This window comes from Thermobia domestica, chromosome 3 (genome assembly GCF_964235325.1).
Source record: "Thermobia domestica chromosome 3, izTheDome1.hap1.1, whole genome shotgun sequence".
Lineage (NCBI taxonomy): Eukaryota > Metazoa > Arthropoda > Insecta > Zygentoma > Lepismatidae > Thermobia > Thermobia domestica.
In genome coordinates, this window is record NC_137456.1 from 133,175,901 (window position 1) to 133,192,741 (window position 16,841).

At 35.3% G+C, this 16,841-nt stretch overlaps 1 non-coding gene across 1 annotated transcript; it reads left to right on the forward strand.

Annotated features, from left to right (window-relative positions):
* Positions 1-16,031: 16,031 nt before the first annotated feature.
* Positions 16,032-16,104, forward strand: TRNAR-UCU (transfer RNA arginine (anticodon UCU)). Its single transcript has one exon. It is a non-coding gene; the product is annotated as a tRNA-Arg (tRNA).
* Positions 16,105-16,841: the final 737 nt, after the last annotated feature.

Below are 16,841 nucleotides of genomic sequence, written 5' to 3' on the forward strand. Positions count from 1 at the left end.
CCATTTAATATTGTTCTAGGCTCACCGTTACCACGCACTTGCGAGGGGACTGAATTCTGGGGTCGATTCACATTATTGTTACTATTATTGTTATTATTATTGCCCTGACTATTACCGTTCTCCCTTCTTCCGTACGTCCTGTTAAAATTCCTCCTGGTGTTATCGCCCCTGTCCGGGTTCGATTCCATGTTGGTACGGTCATAGGGACGATAACTCCGGCGATTGTTAAACATGGGCCGATTCCTAAATAGTCGCCGGCCATTATTGTTGTTTTCTGAGCCATACCCACTAGGATAACGAGATCCAGCTTGGGTATAACTCAGGAAATCTGTCTGGCAACTTGCCGTTACCTTCGTCTTCGTCGGTTTTAGAATTTTTGCCTGTCGGGCGAAGTATCGTTTTGGTGGACCACCAACTTCCTTACCGCACAAGGCAGCTAAACGTGAGGTGACTTCTCGTACCGTTTGGCACAAGTGGGACGCTATGGCCCGGGACTCATCGGGTGGAAGAGCGTTAACTATAATATCTACAAGTTCAGCCTGAGAGGGATGTTCAGCTATCTGATAATATAGTTCGATAATTTTCCAAGCATAGTCCAAAAGGGACCCATACTTGGAGCGATCATACCGGAGTGATTGTAAGTTTCTCTTTTGGAGCCGTTCGATGTGCTCATTACAATATTCTTCTTTGAAAAGAATCAAAAAATCACTAAACGTCCGGATTTGGTATTTAACCGAAGCAAACCATGCGCCCGAAGCGGCGATCAAACATTTTTCAACTATCTGTAGGCGTTCCCCATCATTAAGTTTATACATGTCTAAATATTGCTGCAGTCTCCGCAGGAAAACTCGAGGTAACCCGTTAGTAATGTTCCCATCGAAAGTGGGAAAACGTTCAATATCCCGGAGGGAAACTTTAGAGCTCATACTATGCGGGGCAGGAAAAGAATCCAGTGGAATCAACGTGTTATCCTGAGCAGTTGGGGTTGTCACCGGATTTGCCACCGACGGAGTGGTCACTGAACTGAACGCTCCCATATGACCAAGAGAGGTTTTGTAATTTGTGTTGACCATGTAAGGTTCAAACTTAGAACCCACCACGGTAGTAACCGACGGTCCGGCACATCTCCTTTCCCCTCCTGGCAGCACGCTGTACGATTGTACCATTCCAAAGGTAGAGTGAGCATTTACGCTAGTGACTGTTGTAGTCACAACACTCGACTGCATCGGTACATCGAAATTACTCAACCATGATTTCGAGGTTGGCTGATGCGGGGAGCAATACATTGCTGTGTCCCGTGCATCAGGCAACACTTGACTCTTACCCGGGAGGACATTACTTGTTTCTGGGAAAATTTTCCCTGGAGAATCGCCATCAGGAAAAGGATAGGAGATATCAGACTTGGCGATTTGCAATTTAGTAATATTCCCCTTAATACTGTCTACTTCGGTTTGAATTCGACTAATTCTTTGATCAACCGACTCTAGTTTAGTTTCTATTGATAGGTCGGATATTACAACATTCAATCTACTTATTTCAGCCTGCTGCTGTTCAACTTTTTGTTCGATGTCACCAAATCTTTTGTTCGTACTCTCAAACCTTACATCTATTTCGTTTAAATTTTTATTTGTTTCGTCTCTGAGCTGCTCGGTCGACTGTTGGGCCCGGTATCTAACCTGCTCTAGTTCCGTAGACGTTTGCTCTTTCAATTTGCTCATCGAAGAAGCAAAGTCTAAACAAATCTGGTCAAATTTATTGTTTAATACCTCGAATCGAGCGTCGGTCTCTCGTTTCGAGGTATCAAACTTTTCATTTATTTCACGTCTCATTTCTGCATTCTCACGCCTCAGATCTGCACTATTCTGATCTATTTTCTGATTTATCTCACGCCTCATTTCTGTATTATTTTGTTCCATGTTACTGAATCTTTCGTTCATCATTTCCATCATCTGGCGAATTAATGCAGACGTGTCAGACCCTCCAGATGACATTCCTTCCTTCGGGTTTGCCGTCTGATCCCGAGAATCACTTTGATTTTCACTCTTTTCCTCATCGTCGAGGTCAGATATCTCCGCTGGAGATATTTGGCCTCGGTCCTTTTCACACTCCTCACAATATTTCATTATTTCGCCGGTTTGAACTTTTTCTGCATTTTCAGCAGTATCGTCCAAATTGGAGCAAGCAAAGTGGATCCATTTTAGTCCACAACCGGTACATCTTATAAGTCTCCGCGGGGCGCGAGATCTTTTCTCTTTTTCGTCTAACGTGCATTGAGTGCACGTAACTTCACACTCGTCCTGTGACACAACAACCTTTTTTGTTGCCATAGCTTCGAGACACTTTACACTTTACAAAAGACAAGATATATATAGCAAAAATACACATATACTATAAAATACTTATTTGCTATCCAGACAAGTATTATTCATGACTTAAAGGACTCCCATTCTCTTTCCTTCCTTGAAACCCTTCTAGCGTTTAATTCTAATTTTAGAAAAATCTGGACACTCCTTCTCTTTCTCCCCCTTAGAAAAGGAAACAAAAATGACAAAGTAGCCAACGACTCTACTTATTTCATTTGACTATAAAATTTCTCTTATTAATTTCAATGTTGTAATCAATTCAACATGCCTTCAACCTCACTCTTTGACATTCTTAAAAAAAATTTCAAATCTATCGGTCGCCATTTAAACGGAGATCCGTTGCCATGGGAACAAACGTTGCCATGACAAACATTCTTGTCGCGGTTCACCAATTCAAACTAATTGGCATGATAACTGGTATTATTCAATAAGCATTTTCAGATCCGTTACCACAGTAAACATGGTTACCATGGCAACAGTCTTGTCACGTGTCGCCATTCTAAAACTGGAAAAGGGGGAACCGTTGCCACAGCAACCACTGTTGCCATAACAACGAATCCTGTCACCGCTCGTCAATCTAAAACTGATTGAGGAAAAAGGAAGCTGCAACAAATGTGATGCACAGAATAAGTCGTGAGTGGGAACCCTTCACCCCTGGTGGGGATGTTCATGAAGCTATTAGCTTATGCCTAATTATATTGGAATATAATTTCCATTTCTTAATTTCTTAATTTCGAACATACTAGGTTCGATCGAAAAGAGAAAACCTTTTATCGGACTTCTAAAGAAAATAAAATCAAATAAATACATGACCGTGTTTATTACATATAGAATTCCCAGTCACGACCCCCCTTTCAGTTTTATTAAAAAGAAATTAGAAGAAGGAGAAGAAGATGAAGAAAAGAAAAAGAAGATAGAAGAGGAAAGATGTAAAGTAAGAAGGTGATAAAGGGGAAGCTGTTACTAAATATTTTGAGGAATATGGTAAAGGAAAGTGAATAATTATCTAATTGTGATCATTTCCAATAGCTATTGGGTGAATATTTGGTATTAAGGTAATCAAAGGTAGACACATGTTAACCCATACATCCCCGACCTAGATCCATTTAACCCGAACTACCGAATTATCCCAATCTAGCTCTGAGATAGATGAGAAAGTTTAATTTTACCGTTTATTCAATATTTCCAGAAGGTTTAGACTAATATTCAATATTTGAAAAATGAACGACGAAGTTGATGGCATGTTAGAAACGACCACAGAAAAAAAAAATCAGAGTATCACATATGTGTCGAAGATTTTGACTTTCACAGTTCTCTCATGATGATCATTCGTTCAGGCTACTTCAGTCCTTTTTACTTCCTTCATAGAGCCAACTTAAGTTAGTATTAACATTCAATGAGTTCAATTGATAACTACCAATAATTATAATAAATTACACATGTATGACAAGATAATTGGTGCACTTAATACTAAACCTACATTTCACTCACACACACATTCATACAGGACAATGTATACTTCGGGTTGTATTTGGTTGAATTAAACTAACCTAACTACATTGCTATAGACATTTATTACATTTCAATAGAAGAAGATTTAGTTTGACATAACAAAAAAAAATTTAATACATGAAAAGAATGTTTCATAAACATGCACAGAAATTCGCTACTTGCAACAAGATCAAATAACACATTTCCCTTATATATATATATATTAAAAGTTGAATTACATGAAAAAGAATTAAACCAAAGACTAAACAAGAAAAAAAGAAGAAAAAAAACTTCAAGGGTCAAGATATATTTAAAATTCAGCGCAATGAATACATATCGTTGCAGGCGGAAGAGAAAAAATAATTGGTTAATCATTCAAAAAAAAAAAAAAAACTTTAGTAATATTTTATTGAGTCTTTGTCTCAATAGGAGACATATCGACAGTTTTATGAGTCTTTGTTTTTACGTCGATAATAGCTCCCTTTTTTTTTCTTAACTCTCTTTACGCACTGTGGTTTGTGTCCATGAGAGTATTCAATTGGTTTTGTTTTAACTATAGACAACTAATTGCTTCATATCACATATGTGTATATCTATATTTCTCATTTCGTCACTCGACGCACTTTATCTAAAATTTCAAAGTTTGTCAATATTAAGGAAAACTTATCAAATCCAGTCACAGATATTGGGAACATATTTCCATATTCCGGTATTCACATTAACTTATTAAACAGATTTCAGTTCGTTGAATTTAAGATCACTAATTTTTTTCCTAGTATAGATCTTGTAGTCAAAAGATTCTAAATATTGAATAGTTTGGTTTCAGATCGCAGGGGAAGGATTTGTTTCATGTTTACTGATGGAAAAAGTCGTTGGAGGGGCGCACTGTTTCGTAGGTTGCTAATTTCACTCGCAAAGTAAATTTGGGTAAGGATTAGGGTTATTCTTATTTATCTTACGACCCGCTACTTGTTTTATTCACATGCAGTATTTAACATTATATTCCACTTTAATAGTTACAGAAATTAATAACAACTCAACAAAAAGTAATTTATGACAATTTACGCGGTAATACTATATATCACAAATAGTTAGTTAATACCGGGTGTCAAAAATCTATGGCAACCTAACAAGACCAGGGTAAATATCGAGCCCATTACATACATACTCGCATATATATATATGTATTCATATTAATCAATACAATAAATTTCACTTTAATATCTATCTTAATATTTCGTCGACGTTTAAATTCTACATAACCATTCATATTCGACAAGTATTCATATTTTATAAATATTTATATTTATTTGGCTCAAAGACAAACTAAAAACCCTGACTATCAAAATTCACTTTTTTCCTTCATAAGGTTGCAACATTGTATTTCATATGAATAAACCCGATAATCAATAATCATTTTCAACTTACTAAAGATCCGCGTATATAAAAAAAAAGTTTGTGTTATTTAATAAGTTGACATAAGAGGTGGAAAATGCAACAAATAAAGCAGGCACGTAACTTTTAACACTATGTAAGTACATATATAGATGTATATACAGAAAAAAAAATCAATGTTATTCGAAACTAGTGGGCCCAAACTATTAATACATACACACTATATGACCAATCAATAGAAATAAAAACCAGAAATCAGTAATCAATTGATATAAGTTGTATGATCAATGAATAACAAAGGTTTCTAGGAATCTAAAAGCATAGTGTACCTTCCCGTCAATTTCTCCCGTGGTGGATTGAATATCGCGAAAATGGTCCTGAGTTGTGCTGCAATACCTCCACGAATTGCATCCCTCGATGTCTCAGTTAGTACATACGATCGAAATAAGTGAAATGAATATTGTATGTTTTATGAGTTTCAGAAACCGGGGGGGGGGGGCAAGGTTGAAAAATTTAAAAAAAAATCTCTAAGTAATGAAGACAGAGAGAGAGATAGAAAAGAAAGACGAAGAATAGTGGCGCCAAAGACTTAAGTGAGAAATAACTAACGCTACAAAGACAAAAGTCGAATTTCTATCTCAACAAATCCATAGCCAAAATATTCTTAACATGCCAAAAGGGTGGTCTACTCAAATACGTAGACTCAAGGAACGCCCTGCTGCCAAGGATGCAAGTTCTGTGTCCATCAGATCCCAATCCCACAAGAATTTGGTTGTAAGATTGAAATCCGATCCCCGTATCCGGCCCAAACCAGCAGGTTCCCGGAAATCGTCCGGAAGGTTAGAGAAGGCGCTAATTTAGAATTTCAAGAAAAAAAAATCATCCGACCTCTTGGAAACTAGAAGATTCCAGAATAGGGATGAAATTAGAGTAATAGCTAAGGTATCCCTAATTAGTGATTTGCCAAAATAAAAAAAAAATTAAATAAATAAACTGAATTTTGGATCGGTGATTTCAATTACCAAAACATCACCGATGGCTACCCAGCGCAGACATGCCACCGTCTGGGACGTCGTTAATTTCCCTCATCTAATTAAACTAAGAAAAGACATGAAAAATACTTAAGGGGACTAGGGGTCGACGTCCGGGTACGCTATAACATAAATATTAATTTAGTAGCAGTTAATTTAATCGGATAGTCCGAACTGAGTTATATGAACACTGCACAATAAATAAATAAGGTAAGCAACGGAAAAAAAAATCTCGGAGAGGCTATGAATGTTAAAGGTACAAATGACCGAAACCTGTACTTTTCGATGATCACAGGAAATAGCAGTTATTTTTCCTAATTATCATTTCTGTCAACCTTTAGAAGTAATTCCCACATGATGCTACCCTATCTATTGAAAGGCTTAAGATCCGGGGCTGTTATTATGAGGTACTTAAATACGAAGTAACACACAATTCCCAACTACAATTTACTATCCAAGTAGCAAACTCGGTTGGATGAATGTACTGGTGTAGAAGTCAAAACGCGAGAGATTTTTTTTTCTTTCTTTCTTCGTAAACATATTCATATTTTCACTATATAAAATTCACTAGGCCTATCCATTTAAATATAGGGGTCATCATCTCATTCGTATTATATATCATATTATTAACATATCATTACATTCATTCATTATCTACTAATTTTCGCACGAAGTAATATTTTATAAACACCCTATTTCATACATTTTACACGCAGGCCATACACATATTTACATTACGCAGTAATAAATATATATATATATATAACTATCACAATCTATCACGCTCAAACCACCACACGATCACATTCATCGAACCACGTACTCTTTATTTCGAAGCACCCAAATTGTATTTACCTTGCAGGTTAAAAAAAAATCATACATGTATTTACGGAAAGTTAAATTGTCAATGATTAATCTATTTCTGATTTGTTGATAAAACTGAAGCAACAATGGAATTTTCTACAGCCACGGGAAAAGAGAATTTAATACTACATTTTTAAACAAACAGTAACAGCATATGGGCTTTACTTCTATTAAGAAAATAGGTGTTCTTTATTTCAGCGGATTATTCATTAACTACTGGACCTAGCAAGCTGAAATTTTCAGTACAGTAAGATCTCATGCTATTTTATATGAAGGTATACTCATCCGAACCGAAAACCATGTCCACGGGAAGTAATTTGAGAATAAATGTCCAAAATCAAACAATCTAAATCACTAAGTCATGCGATGTCGTAATGTCAACAAACAATTGACTACCGAAAACTGACGCTATGGCGCTGTAGTGGAGGCATAATTTACCGTGTACTGAAATGTATACTTGTACTCATTAATCGGAAATTTAATATTTACTCTGGTTTATTTATGTTAGAAAAATGGTACTAAATTAACACATATTTATACACTGTCCTAACCGAAATTTCACACACTCACACAAGACTACTAACTACATACACCACTGCTAATACTATACATAAAACAACTAACTAAACCAAACATGCACCATTTAGTTACATGCATGTTGACAAAATAAATACTCCCTTCTGATATATACCGTCGGCTCTATTTAATTTAGAGGGGGCAAAATGAGAAAGGTAAACACTAGGTCCAATTGACCTGACCAATTGTTTACATAATGACTACCAAAAGTTGATGCCCGGGGGGCACCTTAACGAAGTTTATGGAGGGTCCCTTCCCCTAAAAGGGGAAAAGGCCCTAAAACGAACAATAACTAACCCATTCCCCCGCTAGAACCGGTTCAATTTAGAAAAGGGGATAGGAGCCCTTTTGAACTAACTTAAGCTGCCATTATGATTATTTACAGTACTATCAAACCTACTACATACATGCAATTACGAAATAAATAATAATAAATCACATTTACTTAATACACGACCAACATGCACTAATCAGGTCGTAATTTCCCTAATCCCTAATTGAATTTGAAAAGATAAAAAAAAATCACTTTCCTATATTGTCTATCCTATCTGGGCAGCAAACATGGCTTCCTGCAAACCGAAATCCTGAATCAGATATTTTCCCCTGGTTTTGCAGTTCTTTCAACAAAAATATGGGTTTCCTGGCTCCTGATTGATCACACGACGTTTACGATGACATTTAGTCTAAATTTTACCTGTTTTACACTCGAAATCCACGTCTTTACCAGCCAGTATAGCGTAGTTGATTTCCACGGCTGTGCTCGTAGAGTCGTTCTTGATTATTCTGATAACATTGCGCCGAAAAAGCCAGAGGTAGGAGAATTCCTCCAATCAGAACGAAAACTTTAGCCGCGGAAATTACAAAGCGAATGGAAATTTGGTAAATCCAGATATAACCGGATCTGAAAGTGACTATGGACTACTGAGAGGGGGTGAGGGAAAAGGTTAGGTACCTGACTAAATTCTACATTGGTCTGAAATTAAGAAAATTTATATCCAATGACAGAACTATGTTTCGGTATGACGTCAGAATGGTAAACCTTGAAACTTTTCAACTTATATATCAGAAAATGGGATTTACACTTAATCAAAATATAAATAAATATATTATACAGTGGGAAATATGGTTATTAATGAAACCTTTCGATTCATTATATTTAATTCGAAGTAAAGGGAGTAAATAAATTGTGTAGCTAAACCGAAATTGAATGAAAAGAAAAAAAAAATTACTAGGTACAGGGTGCGTAAAAAAAAAATTGCCATTACTTTCAACTGTAATGGTATATTACAGTTATTTGTGTACTTTTTAAAAGAAGTTTTTACTCTTAGGGTTGTCTCGTTTACACCAGCTGTTTTTTTTAATAACTGGTTTAAACTATAAAAAAATAAAAGAACAAAAATGCGAATCGTGTGAACTTCATGGTGACGTTTCACATGTCAAACCATCTGCATTAGTCTTATTTCCTTTTCACCTTTTAATCAAGGTGTCCCATGTTCAATTCTCGGTCGAACCACAACCCTTCTTTCATGTGTAGTACTCTTTCGGATGTCACTTTAAGCGAAAGTCTTCTCCTTGATAACCTCGGTATTACGTAAGGATGTTAAGCCTAAACATACGAAACGAAACCAAATTATATATTTCTGCATGCCTGTTGTTTTATAAAGAAGCGAAGGTTGCTTAAATATATTGATTAAAATTGGTAAAATTTATCGATTGTCTACGTAGCTTCCAATATTAGCTTGGATTGGACTTTCAATGATATCTACATACTAAATTTGTAATTTAATACCTCAGTTTTAGCGTACTGATTATAATACGTTGACCTTTAAATTTTACATGCAAATTAAATTTTACAGGATTTTCCCGTTATTGTTTTACATTTAAAAGAATGACGGGATTTTCCCGATGGCTAGGGCGGGAGTTTCTCAATTTAAGAAATTTACAGACCGGACTTCTTTAAGCTTATGGGACCTCTTCCAGCATAACCCCGTTGTTGAATAATAACACCAAGGCGAAACAAACTTATTTCTGTGAATATGTAATATAAATACATAAAGCAAAATATCTAAATCAAAAAACCTGGTTTAAACCCCAAAAAAGCCTGGTTTAAACTGCCCACCAAAAACGGGTTTTTGGCATTTTCAGAAACAACCATGGTTCTTGCCAACTCTGCTTACTTTTGTATATAGGAGGTTAAAATGTGTTTATTATATACATTGGTTAATCCTTTGGAATTCATAATGTAAAAATGTTGAAGTAAAATTGTTTAAAATATCTTTTCGAAATTCATGGTTTACTTTCGAGGTTTTATATTATTATCGGCATCAACCATTAATTAAATGACTTTTTGTGTTATAGAGAAGCGAAACAAAGTCTGCTTTATCAATTTAAAGCAGAATTTTGAAAAAAGCCCAAAATTTCCCAAGCAAAAAAGCGAAGCAGAAAAAACCGAGTTTTTTTCCAAAAAAGCCGGTTTTTTTCCGAGCCCTTGCATCTCTATATAAAACTAATATAATGCTACTTATAACAACTTGAAATGTAAAGAAAACACGAATTTTTTTGCATGCACTGTACAGGAATAAAATAGAACCTAAGAATCCGGAGCCTGGAACAATGATAATAAATACACTTTTCAACATTAAAAATGTACAGAGATGTAACCGAGTATGAAAATTAAAATTGTAGATTCATAGTAGAGGTTCATAGTAATGTGAAATACAAATATACTTTTTCCGCTATGTTTTGCAATTTGATTGCCATGAATTAATAATTTTATTTCGATTTCCTCGCGGCACACCGGCGGACCATTGGCGGCACACCAGTGTGCCACGGCACACCGGTTGGAAAACGCTGCTCTATTGTATACTCCTTCTTGTTTATAAGAATCAAAATATTAGACAATTTTCCTTCCCTTACTTTGAAGTGACAGAAATTTTAATACCAATCACATTTCCATCACAAGACGCCACTGCTGCATAGTCAAAAGAGAAAAGATATGAATGTTTACATTTGTCTTAAAATAGTTTAGAAAAAGGCAGCCTTTTCTGTAGGAGAAATTAACTCATTTTACACGTATCTTCTGTTCTGCACAAAAGCATGTCAATGGTTAGATTTTCAAGGCATACGTTTGGATTTTCACGGCTACCCTTGGAAGTAACGGGTGAACAGATTGTCAGGTGATTTTTTTATTTTAAATTTCATTCTCTTAGATTACAGTTGAACTCATTAATCATTTTGTTATTTTTAAAGAAAGGCAATCTGTTCCCGCCGTTGATCTGTGTAGTCAATCGTATGGGGTCTATTTCCTGGAGAGAAGGAACATAAGTGACCTTCTGTTGAGCGGTTACGAAGGGCAGAAGCTTTTTTCCAGGTAAGAAAAAAATCGACAGAAGGACATCTATTTATCTATCTAGGGTCAAAGAACGATTTTAAAATGGAAAGAATGATAGCAATACAAAGAAATTGATATAGAATATACGAATACATGTGTGTGTGAATGTCTCTGTGTGTTTATGTCTGTCTGATTGTTGCTCAACAATCAATATCGAAAAGCTGTCAAAAATATTTGACCTTGAGTGTCTGGTCTATCCAAATGGATTCGATTACTTACCGTTTTTTAATCATCTGATCAAATTTATACAGGGACTTTGCTATAGGATTACAACACTTCGAATTTCACTTGACCTTCCTGGTGGTTCCTTTTGAACTATTTGATTTCTGATATGCTCATTTATTCTTTTGTTGTTTCATAGACGATTGAATTGGATAGCGTGCACACATGCGAAAGAGGAAAATTCCTCTCTTTCTAATGTTGTAGCGCGGTGACCTAAATTATAATAATAAATGAATATTTTTAATATATATATATATTTAAAAAAATATTCATAGGAAGAATCAGATTATCTATTTATTGGTTCTCACACTTTCGTTAACCCATCATACGATTATTTTGCGTTACATATAAAAACAAGTTATCATTGCATTTTTTTAAGTCGTGAGTAACTTCTCAATTGCACTGTCATAGCTGTTCGACAGTTGTTCGATACTCTATGATTTGCAATAAATCACTTATCCACATGGAGGATGATTTTACAGCTTGTCAGATAATAACAGTGATTGTCGATATGTTTCAAAGGTTAAATTGCTATTTCACTACAACTGCCAACTCCGTCAACTGGTTTCCGAGCGGGACCTCATGTGGTTCGGATTCCAAGTTAAGCTGTAGGCCCACGTCTCATGTAGCCTCAACTGCTGAATGGGATGCTAAACTAAAATAAAATGAAATCAAATCCGCCAACTGGTTAACTTGTCTTCAAGCAGAGGATATTTCGCCGAAACACAAGCTAATCAATTAGTTTGGATAATGCAGTCGGTTTTCTTTACCAAAGATGTTGAGTATGCAGCTTTGTAGAGCAATCTGTATCTAAAAAGTGCTATACCAAATTAAGTGTAAAAGCAATTAATTTATTCTGCGTTTGCTTTGTAGATTTTTCTCAAATATTAAAAATAAAATAGCAATAATTATTTTAATTAACATTATAATTCTAAAATTAGTAAATAACTTTATTTGCATTTGTATTTCACTTTGTTCACTTTGTTCACTTTGTTTGATGGTTGGCTATAACGTGTTTCTTGTGTAAGACAAGTCTTAGAGTTAAAATAAAACAAGAATATTTTAATCAATTTCACATGTAGGCCTATGTGCATTCCAGTTTCATTAATTATGTTACTTTCATTGAATAAAATATATCTTCATAATATATGTGAAATGTTATGAATAAAATAATTACTTTTTTTCAACAGGTGTTGGGTAGTCAGGTAGTAGTTTTAAACCAAAATAAGTGACTTTTAGTTGAAAGTGGGAAACTACGGTAGCTCTAACAGCACAAGATGTGCTAGACATGTGCCATTTAGGTATCCCAGCTACTTTTTAGGTACCCGTCACTTGGCACATATGATATTCATGTGCCAAGTTTGTACTTCAGCTACCTACAGCTTTAGATACTTGTTACACCTTATTGATATTTGCAACTATGTTCCACAAATAAAGCATTTATATACCTGGCTCAATTTCGCACTCTAACAGTCATTTGTTTTTATGTCGTCACTCGAGACATATATCTGTCATGTTCTAGGTATGTCCTTTAGGTACATACTGTTTCAGATACCCTAACAACAAAAGATGTGGTAGGCATGCGCCATTTAGGTGTTCTAAATTCATCTCTCACTTTTGATGCACTTGTTTTGGTTCGCGGTGGTTCGATACATTTTCTTTACTTGTTTAAAGTGCTTTTTTTTATGACTTACGTTAATGTAAACACATTACGCATATAGGCGATTTAACATATTTTGGGTAAGTAATTTTATGGTTCATTGACGCTTACGGCATGGGTAACATACCTAGAACAAATTAGGCACGTTCCCAAGGTATATGTCAGGCATGTGCCTAGGGGCGGATATAGACTGTGACTATCACTTGCCATCCATGTGATTTCTCTGTCAGAGGTACATAAGGCACATACTGGACACATTCCCATGTACCTGAGGGAACATGATAGGCATTTGCCTGCTATGAAATTGTGCTGTTAGGGAAACTTCCAAGCTTGGAATTCAATACTCAAACTTGAAGTGGTACATGGTTGCAAGCTACTGGTTGCAATAGATTAATACAATCAAAGATAGAACCGGTTCCTTGGACGCTAAATCCATATATATATATATATATATATATATATATATATATATATATATATATATATATATATATATATATATATATAAAGCTATTACTCCCAACGCCTTATCGGTACTGTTTTATCCTATGACGATAAAGGTTGAAACCGGAAATCATTGATTTGAACCAATTCCAAATAATTTAAAGGAGATGATAGAACCTACTCTTGGGGAGCTGAATTGATTGCAATATATATATCCAATATCTTCCAGTTTGGGCACAATATAATAGATATTTAAATTCATGTGTAATGTTCCAGCACGAAGAATCAAACTAGCGACGAATGTACAAACATCTGTAAAAGATAATACTGGCAGCTTCATTAGATATTCAAAGCAAGTCAAAATTATCCCCTAATGGATTTGTATTTTACTTTTTTAGTTTCAAATCAACACGAAAAATTAAGAAATTAATAAATAAATTACAGTAACATATGATTTATAATAATATATGGTTTACAATAATACCAATTCTAACACACTGCATTTTACTTTTACACCTTTAACTTCTGTTGTGCACAACATTAAATGAAACAGCATATAAAAATTCTTCCACATTCTCTGTTCCGGCATTGTATGCCAAGTGCAAATTTCGACGTCTTTTCTGCAAATGCTCGTAGATTCGCTTCGTGTTCTTAGTTTATTCACTGTGCCCCTATGGTAATCTGCAAAAGCACTGTCGAGACTACGGCTTCATCTTGCTGCATACATTTGATTAATTCCCAGATTGACGGATAAGATACTCCAACCACATGTTTGAACTTGTTATTTCAAGACTCGTATATAATATGTTGTTAGTTTTTGGCATATAGGTTAGAGTGGATTCGTGAACATTCCATACGACGTGTGTTCAAAAAGTATCGAACTTATTTTTTCCCAAGTTAAGCAATGAAGCACGGGGGACTTTCATCAGTGCAGATGTAGAGGGGGACACTCATGCACAGTCGTGATTTCTTTCCCGCTCAGAGAAAACGTCGGTCGCTGGCAGTCAGCCAACCAGTGAAGACGTCTAGTGAGCGATCGTCGGATTTCAGTTCCTTTGTAAAATGACAGAAAAACTTCAGCAGCGATATTGCATCAAATTTTGCGAAAAGTTTGACGATACCCAAGAGGAAACAATTCAATCGGATCGGTACATACAATTTTGAACGAGAGTTTGGACATGAAGTCAGTGTTCCGCGAAATTTCATTCAGGCTTTCATCGCCAAACACAATATCCCTACTCACCCGGCATGGCCCTGTGTGACTTTTGGTTATTTCCCAAGCTGAAAATGTCACTAAAAGGGAGCCTTTTTGAGTCAAGAGAAGAAATCACGATTGCTCACCATTCCAAAAACTGCGTTGCAAAAGTATTACCAACAATGGAGGGATCACTGGGAAAACTGTGTGCATTACCAAGGAGACTACTTTGATGCGAATTAGTGTTTCGGATCTCCAAATCAATAAATGTATTTTCGCCAATCAAAGGCTTGATACTTTTTGAACGCACCTCGTATATCGTTAGACGACACGGAGTTGAACAAAATGACATGCTTGAGGGTAAATTCTTATGCGTAGTTTTTGAGCAAATAATAAAAAAAAACAAATTTGAATGGCGATAAAAGGCATGTCTTTCGTCCTCAATACTAACTAATATCTGAAACAAAATTGTTTATTCACGTACGCTATTAACTAGCAGATGGCATCTCTCTTGTTCGTCTTCTTATAACGGTGGCATGTACACACTCCTAACAGTGATCCACACATTACTGTACTTGTAATATTTGGTGAATTATTTAGTTAAGTTGGATGGAATCACTGCTTGCACTTAAAAACACTTTTCCTCCATTTGCTCAGTTAGAATGAAGAGGTAAAATACTATTTCAAAAATACCTGAGCGATGCAAAGAGTAGGGAAGAGATGAAATTTTTTTGAAGTTCAAGGCTTCATCCTCTGTAGAAGACAGAAAGGAAGTTATACCAGTACAAGAAAAAAACAAGGAAAGAAAAGAGAAAAAGCTGTTGTTTTCAACAACAAACCACATGCAATTACGGATTTATTACACAACAACGAACATTGGCAACGCAAATCACATCGGGTGGACAGGGAGAAGAAGAAGCCACCACGCCTTGCTATTGAGAAAGAAAAACTGGGTTAATTTTCCTCTTTGTAGAAACGTCATCACAGAGAGGAAGAAAACAAAACACTGTCGAATAACAGTCATAAAAATACGGTGGATTTATAATTACTTTCGTTTCTTTTCTGTTGGTCAACTTTGTAGCACATTAAAATTGTCCCAGACAGGATTTCTTCTTCACTTTCCAACCTTCATGTACGAGATGTTGAGATTTTTTTCTTTCTTTTTCTTTCTTTTTTTTTTTTTTTGGTTTTGTTTTATGGGAAAAAATATACTATAATAATATCTTGTAAAAACAACTAGTATAATGAAATCGGATTTCCCAGCCAACAAGTGTAAAGAAGGTGCAACATAAAATGAATTTATAGGAAACATTTAACAATAGTTTAGACTCATATTTATTTTGATGCAATGCTACTGACGCAAGTAACCTTAATAGTCTGAGGGAAGACGTGACGTGGTGTCCCTTTGGCGCAGAGGATAGCGCGTTGGACTTCTAATCCAAAGGTCGTGGGTTCGATCCCCACAAGGGATGGTGTGATTTTTTTTTTCGTATGACTTATTTTAATAACAGTTCATTAAATGTTGAAGAAAATGGAGGACTTTATACTATAATTGTTATACTTCCAAACTATGGTACTCGTAAGTAATGGAAGTCTTGGGGGACGGCTAGAGGAAAGACGACAAGGGATAGCGCCCCTTTTTTTCTTTAATTAACAATGTCCCAAAAATAGGTTCTATTACACCTTTATCTCTCTACTAAATCCAGAATTGAAAGAAATCTACTTTCGGTTTCAATATATTAATGTACGTACATCAAGCTAAAACGGTAAAATCTATCGAGATGTGTTTATATATATATATATATATATATATATATATATATATATATATATATATATATATATATATATATATATATATATATATATATACAGGCTGGATCAAAAGTTGATACACAGTTCTACAAGGTATGACATTTAAGTAAATTAGTTAATTTGCTTCTGTCTTTTCCAAGCTTAAAATATGAGTGAACAGAGATTAAGAACAAATAATAAAGAAACTAAGTCACTATATGAATGGATAACATAAGAAAATTATATAAAATGTCATGAGCCAATAGTACAGGAGTGTATATCTAGTTTTGGGTCACCCTGTACAGTAAACTCAGCGTCCCAAAAGCACGCTCCATGTCTTCCTTTATCCGTGTATTGACATTTTCGGTCTCCATAGTTTGGAAGTCTATCGTAGTTTCAAAATAAAAAGGAACCT